The sequence below is a fragment of the Bacillus rossius genome, chromosome 1 (genome assembly GCF_032445375.1).
Source record: "Bacillus rossius redtenbacheri isolate Brsri chromosome 1, Brsri_v3, whole genome shotgun sequence".
Classification (NCBI taxonomy): Eukaryota; Metazoa; Arthropoda; class Insecta; order Phasmatodea; family Bacillidae; genus Bacillus; species Bacillus rossius.
In genome coordinates, this window is record NC_086330.1 from 287,638,432 (window position 1) to 287,646,600 (window position 8,169).

The window sequence follows — 8,169 nt, forward strand, 5'->3', positions numbered from 1 at the left end:
ATTGTGTATACATTGATCATGTGGTACATGATGCTTACTGTTTTAATTTAGTTTGTTGCAAGATCCTGGTCAAACAAAAATTTGCTATAATACAAACAAATTATATCAGATTTTGTAGGAACTTTTTTTTGTATTCAACTTAGGGTCATAATTCATTGTTATATATTGCAAGTTTTGTTATGTCCAGGATTTTTAGACGTACAGTGCTGCCAAGTATTATGGATTTTCCGTAATTATTACTGATTTGCGGAATCATGGAAAGTTATTTGTTTATTACGAAGCAGAAAAACTTCATGAAACATCTGGAATATTGTGTGTATCATTGTTTCATTTTATAAATTTCATTCATGTATCTCATGTAATAAGAAGGTAAAATTTTTTTTTATCAAAAATTCAACATCCTGAAACTTATTTTAGCTTTTTAAATATCAAGTGGTCTGCTAACATGTGTATTTTTTTAGGTTTTATAAAGTCTGGTATTAGGTATAAACTTTATATCACGTTTGTTTCATGCGTGTTTCATTGTGTGCATACCTGTTATTACTGATAGATGTGCCTGGACATTGGCAGCAATGGATGTACTAAATTAAAACAGCAAACATCATGCACCACAGGATAAATATATACAGGATCATGCCTTCAGGATGAAAGGATAAACTAGGATATGTTTTCATAGGATATCTAATAATGAAAAACCAAAATTTTTTCATTCACTCGAAAAAAAATTAAATTTTTTTCTATAATTTTTACATAGTTTTCTCTGATTCACCCTTGCTCCATACCAAAATTCTAAGGCGTCACTAATGCTAATGCTAATGGAATGCCTTCATCATGTGACAGCGACAGCCACTATGGTTTATAGCAATGATTATGTACAAGACACGCTTCTGAAGTGTCTGTCTGCAATGTTAATCATGTTGTAGGGGCCGTGGTGGGCGAGGGGTCAGACCTCTCGCCTCCCATCAAGGTGATCCGGGTTCGATTCCTGGCGGGGTCTGACCTAGGAATTTTGCATGTGGGAATCGTGCCGGTCGGCGTGTTTTCTCGGGTTCTCCTGTTTTCCCCGCCCCCTTCATTCCGGCGCTACTCCATTGTAGGGCTTCATTTCATATCATCCTTCAGGGCATGCACTTGCCTACGGGCTCCCTATAACAAGTCTGCACTCGGGGTACAATGCCCTGCCCTCCGGTACACTCCCCATACAATATTTATTTATTTATTATTTAACATGCTTGTCAGTTTTCATTTGTGCTGAAATGAAGATTGTAGAATTATTACATTTTTCATCATTGCTAACTATTATTTGTACTTTAGGGTTGTTATTCGGAAGACTGTGAATGATGGCTCATCATTCCACAAAACTACAAAAGATTTGGACTCTGATATTACGAATGTGGGCACTGAATCCAGTAAATCTAATGCGAGAGTTGAAAACTTATTGAGTGATGCATTTTGCAGTCTTGACAGTTCATGTAGATCATCACCATTACCATCGTATTACGATGGAAAAGATCTTATAGAACACAATGAGCCAGCTCTGGTTCTTCCACTTCAGCGTTTGGAACGTCAAACAAGACTGGCCAGTGGGCCTTGTCAGCCTTCTATGCAAAATTTTCCTCGCACTAAGTTCGGCAATCGTCTAAGGAGTTTTCAACAAACATGGTTTGAAAGGTTTACTTGGCTAGAATACAGTAAATCCAAAGATGCAACATTATGTTTCTACTGTCGTGCATTCTATGCCAACAGTGCTTAATCTAAAGGCCATATTGATACTGCATTCCTCAACAAAGGCTTCAAAAATTGGAAGGATGCAATAGAGTGCTTCAAACTTCATGAAAAGTCTAAAAGTTACATTGAAAGTGTTTCATCTTGGAAATCATTTTCACATGCTACACCTGTTGATGCCTTGATTGACATTCAGAAAAGTAATGCCTTAAAACAAAGTGAAAAAAAAAATAATAGGGAGATTATGAAACGTCTGATTGAAGTAACAATTTTGCTTGCGAAAGGAGGGAGACCATTTAGAGGCCACGATGAGAGTATTGACAGTGCAGATGAAGGGACTCTTTTTGGAAATAATAGATTTTCTTAAAAAGTATGATTCTGTTATGAAACAGCATTTGGAAGCAGGACCAAAGAATAGTACATATTTGAGCAACAAAATTCAAAATGACTTGATAAAATCCCTACACTATGTTATTTTGCAGTCAATTTGCAAAACAGTGAAGGATAAAACAATATCGCTTATGGCAGATGAAACAAGTGACTGTGGCCATCATGAGCAAATGGCTGTTGTCATAAGATATTTTGACGATAACGAAAATAGGGCTGTTGAAAGATTTGTGGGTCTTCTGCGATTACCTGTTACAGATGCACACACCATTTTTGGTACACTTAACAGAGTGATGGAAGAATTAGGTCTCAGCTGGAAGTCTGTGCTTGCTTTATGTTTTGATGGTGCCTCAGCGATGTCAGGTCAGATTATTGGCGTTCAATCCAGATGCAAAGACATTAATAACCAAATAATGTATGTTCATTGTTTTGCACATTGCTTGAATCTAGTACTAGTTGGTTCATGTTTAGCAAGATCTGAAAACAGTTTAATATTTGACTTTTTTGGAGTAGTTCAACTGCTGTACAACTTTATTGAAGGAAGCCCTACTCGGCATGCAATTTTTGAACAAATATCAAAAAATGTTGAAACAAAACTGAAAACACTTAACTCACTCTCAACAACAAGATGGGCATTGTAGAGCAGAAGCTGTTGCTGCAGTTCGTCAGAATTTCTTTGATATTGTGAAAACTATTTCCCATGTTGTTGAAACTACCACCTTCCCTGATGTAAAAATTAAAGGGAAAGGACTACTCAAGCAACTCCTAAGTTTTGAGTTTTTTGTAGGTATTGAGTTCATGCACCCTATACTACAAATGAAAAGTCAGTAAGCTACTTCAAGATCCCAAGTTAGATATTTTGACTGCCATACGATCATCGTTGCAAGGTATGCGTTCAAACGAAATGTATTTCAATGAAACATACACTGCTGTTCTGAAAAGTTGAGAAGAAAATGAAGAAGTCCCTTCCATCAAACGAAGAAAGGTTTCTCAGTATTTGGATGAAAATTGGCAAAATGAACATTTACTAGAAACGAAAAAAGACGAGATTCGTACGAAAGTTTTTTTTCCCTATCCTGGATACTTTGATTCAAGGTATTGATCAACGGTTTAGTCAAGAAACAACTGCGATCGTCACAGCGGTAGGAAATGTGTTTAAACTGGACATAAACAAAGGCGAAATCGCTATTCTGTCGAAGAAATTTGATCTTTCTCCAGATTAATTGGAAGGAGAAATAAGACTAATTAAAGCACGTGAAAGTGACACAGACAAAGCCCTTTCTAAACAATGTTGTAATGAATGGCTAGACTGGTTGAAACATAATGGTTTAGGAAATGTATTTACACAATTCAAAAAAGTTGCTACTGAGTTTAGTGTCATTCCTATAAGTAGTGCATCCTGTGAACGAACATTTTCCAAATTAGTTCAAGTGAAAAGCAAACTGAGGTCAACAATGAGCCAAGGACGACTGGACGACCTTATGCTTCCGTTCATTGAAAAACAACTTGCGACAGAGGTAGATATGGACCAAGTTATTGAAGAATTCAAAAAAATTGTAACCTTTGAGCGTCGATTGTGTCTGTAATTTAGAACTTTGAGTAAACATGTGCTAAAATTAGCAGCAAGTATTGCCAGATAAATAAAAATGCTTGCTGGTTTGTTTAACTTACAATTGCCTGGATATCATTATATTTCTGTTCATTGGAAAACAACTTAAAATTATGATAGATAGTTCCAAGCTGTTGAGAGAAAGTTACCTCTACTTTTTTGCTTGTTCGTAACCATAACTTTGGGTTAACTTGAACGTAATTAAATACAGTAGAATGTTTCTAAAAATTTATTTTTGTAATCAAAACTGTTCTCAATTTGTTGAGTCTATTAAATTTAGTAATCTATTGAAAAAAAGAGGATGCTTTGCAGGTTTTTAATATTTGTGTTTGTGATTGTAATCAGAACTTTGAGATAACGTTTGCGTTAACGTAATTTCGTAGAATTTATTACCATGTAAATAAGAATATTTTGCAGGTTTGTTAAAATTTGTGTTGGTAATCAGTGCTTTGAGTTAACTTGAAAATACTTGAGTACAATATATAACCACATAAATCAAAATATTTTTTAATGTTTTTTAAATTTTATGGATTGAACAATCATTCATTGTAAAACAAGGTCAGTTGAAAATTCAAGCTATTGTGGTTTAAAAAACCTGTACCTTTTGAGTGTCGTCTGTGTCATCTAGAATTTTGATTTAATTGTTTTTACGATGATGTATGTATTTCAAAGCAAAAAAAAAAAATTTAAGATGTTTGTTAAAGTTCTGTAGTCTGAATTGCTGTGTTTGCATTCACTAAAAAGAAGTTTATTTCAAGGTAGATCTGGACCAAGCTATTGGAAAATTTGAGGGGGAAAAATGTGTAAGTACCCTTTTAACATTGTCTATGGGAAAAAAAAGCATATTTTCAAGATTGTTAAAATTATACAGATATAAATATTAACTAGTAAACATATCTCGTTGATACTGCACAAAAATATAAACAAGTAAATGAGTGAATGTATTTAGGCTATTTAACATTCTAAATTCAGCTTCTGATTTAAAAATTTTGCAGGGTCCCCCCCCCCCCCCCCTGATGGAAATGTCTGGGCACGCCTATGTACAGGTTGCAGTCAGTATTTCTATGTTTACAGTATCTGATTGACATGTCATAAAAACTATTACAACACCTGGGGTATTTTTTGCAGAACAGTTAGTTCACATTTTGTGCTTAGAAAATGTTTCAGTAAAACAACTGCTCCAGCTGAAAAATGCTGCAAGTTAAATTAAAAATGCTCTAACAGCAGAAAACAAAACCATTCCATTCCTTCTTCAAAGGAAAAGAGAAAATGGATATGCCCTTTGTTCCACACCACATGTTCGTTATTTGGTGTGATTCATGGTTCACCACCAAGGTGCACGGTGATGTTTCAGTGTGATCAAAAAGATTTTGAGTGTAGTTCAAAGGGATTGTTTTAATGAATTTTTTAAAATGCTACTTGCAAACTGAATACAGGTATGGGGGCACCAGTAACACACAATTATTTGTACATATTGTCCATAAATGTGAAGATACATACAGGTATTTGTAAGGAACTATTTAGAGTATGTATGGACTTCAACTAATAGTTATTTATGTTGCACATATCACTATTTAATTAATCAACTTAAGTTTATTTACTTGGTTTTATTTTACACACTTTAGAAATGTATACAAAAATGATTACCATTTCCCTTTTAATGATGTTCAAGAGTATTTGCCAAAACTTCAACTAAACAAAGTCTTGCTGTTGATCTCACATAAAATTAATAATGTAGGATCATACCATGTCAGTTTGTACCTTAAATCAGACACAGGCAAAAAAAAAAAGACCTGGTAGATGCCATGAAGGAGCTACAACAAACATAAATGAACCCTCTGCACCAGTATTAAAACTTTGAGGAATTGTTCGACCCAAAAATTCTCACAAAAACCAATCTTTAACTCAAAAGAATGCTTAAAAAAGGTTTAAAAAATTACAGCAAAGATTTATTAATGATTCCCTGCCCATGTTTTAGACCATTCTGACTGAGTGTCCAATAAAAACAACTAATTGAATTCCGTAAATTCTCCAGAAATTTTATTTTTCACATACAAACACATGGAATATTTCTATAGAATATAACCTATTAAATTATTGCAGAACTTCGTAACATTGCCACAGCAACCATGCAATTACAGATTCTTTGATGTCGCGACCCATCGTAGATGGAATTCCGCCTGAAGTGCCACAAATTACTGTATTTACCTGCAGAAAGGTTGCTGCTGCATATGGTTAGCACCATGTATGTCTATATTAAAGTTCCACGAATACAAATTAAGTCTTAATGTTCCATCTTTAATTTTATTTTCACGTAAGAAAGTTGATCCTCGGTTCTTCTTATTTTACTATATGAAGGTGTCAGGCGGCCCACTTCTCCCCCCTTTCTCACTTCCCAAATTTACATCAATCCCAATTCTCACACTACCAAAAAAAAATTACAAAGGAGATGATTTCTGTTTTTGTTTACCCTTCTTTCCCTCTTGTCTATTGTATTTTATTCTATTGTCCATTTCTTTTTTATAAACTAGCACTCTTGTTACTGGCAAACTTGTGCAGGGCTGAAGTAATATAAAAGGTGCACTTATAAACACCAACTATGTCTGCAGTTATGTCATTGACTATTTAGTTGAAATCATGGGAATTGTCATACAAAAACAATAATGTTCAGGCACATTTGCATCATAAACACTTGTCAAGATAAACTCTTTAATTGTGTAGGGTGCCAGTTCACGGGACATTTACAACGATGAGAGGGAGTGAGAACAGTCAACACTGCCACATGGTCTCATGCACACAAATGCTCTCTCTGGCTGGTTATTTTTTATATTATCCCCTCCCCTCGCCCGCACAGCCCAGCAGACACATCACTATACCGGTGTCAATCGGACATGCGGCAGACGTAGAATAACTGCGCTGCTCATAGAGCTTCACACTACTGTTGAGATATTTTATTTATTTATTTATTTAATATTTGTTGCATGCCTACCTACAGCTTATGGCCTTGGGTGGTAGGCACGATACAAACACCACATATACATACAGACAGAACAAAACAATACAAAATACAAGACAACAAAACAAAACGATACACACAACATGCATTATTAAATAAATTATACTTACTCATGGAGTTATATTTATTCAAAATCAACATAGGTTAGTTATTTATGCACATATTCAACCACCAGTGCATAACTATTTTTTTTAAAACCAAAGTCTAACTCTAAACTTAAAACCAGCATCAAATGTGTGACCCATACACGGGTAATTCTATACTTGTCACCACCATTCAGGTAGTATTACAAAATCATGTATTCAAAGTATCGGGGTTAGCCTCCATTGTGTCAGACAACGCCACACAATTTACATCAAAAGCCTTCGGAAATATGTGCTTTTCCCAAGGTATACAACATGTAACTACCTCCCTGTATTATCCTCAGCCTTCGCACATGGAACGTTTTAATAGAAACCACCGATCTGCATTTATTGCATGCCATGCGAACTCGTAGGATTGATGGGATATTAATTTAGTTTGGTTACAAATGGTGTTTGATTATGCTAGATATGTGGGTAACTAAACCACTCTTTTTGAGCTCATGTTTACATGTAGTTTACATTGGCATAGTTGTAAGAGTTGTTGGCTCTAAAATGTTTTAGTTTTAAATGGTTCCACTTAGTTCGTAAGTTTGTTTTTAAAGGGTTGCAACCTATGTTAGTTTGTTATTTTGTATGTGTATTTAATTAAGTCATTAACCTGACCAATGATTCAATTGGTCTGTTTTTTACCCTGGCTCCGCCATTTGGTGAGGGAGTATATGTCGCAAATTAAGATTTTTTTTTGGCTCAGATTATTCCGACCTTAATTTTCTTTGTGAGCTTTAATTGTACAGTAATTATCAAGTATTAATTTAAATTTATTCTTCTCATTGTACACACTTATTTAATCTTTTCCCCACTGGTCCCCTGAGGTGTTCCCAGCGCCAGAACGGATATTTTGATGACCCTTTGTGGCCACAGCAAGTAGCCTCATTTTTCTCCCACCTTGGTGCACGAAGACCCCCTGAAATTATTGCTGGCCTACGTGATACTGGTTATTCACTCAGCTCCACCCGAGTGCACCCTCCTTCTCAGAGCTCGCCTGAGGTGAACGATTTCAGTCAGGCTCCAGATTCAGATTCCCTACTGTCCTGGCACATCTGCAGGCCCGGTTGAGCCCAATTCTCACTGTGACTGCAGTTTCTACCCATCCCACCCACGACCCTCCTTTCCCAGAACTCGACCAAGAGCACTGACCGGCCATAACCCCAGCAGTCTGTGGCCCCGACCAAGGCCAGTCCTCTAGCTTTCAAAGCTACTGCAAACAACACATATCAAGGAACTCTACTCCAAAACTGAACTAGTCCTCATCCTGCTTGCAGAGGGTGACACCTGTCTGTGCACTCACC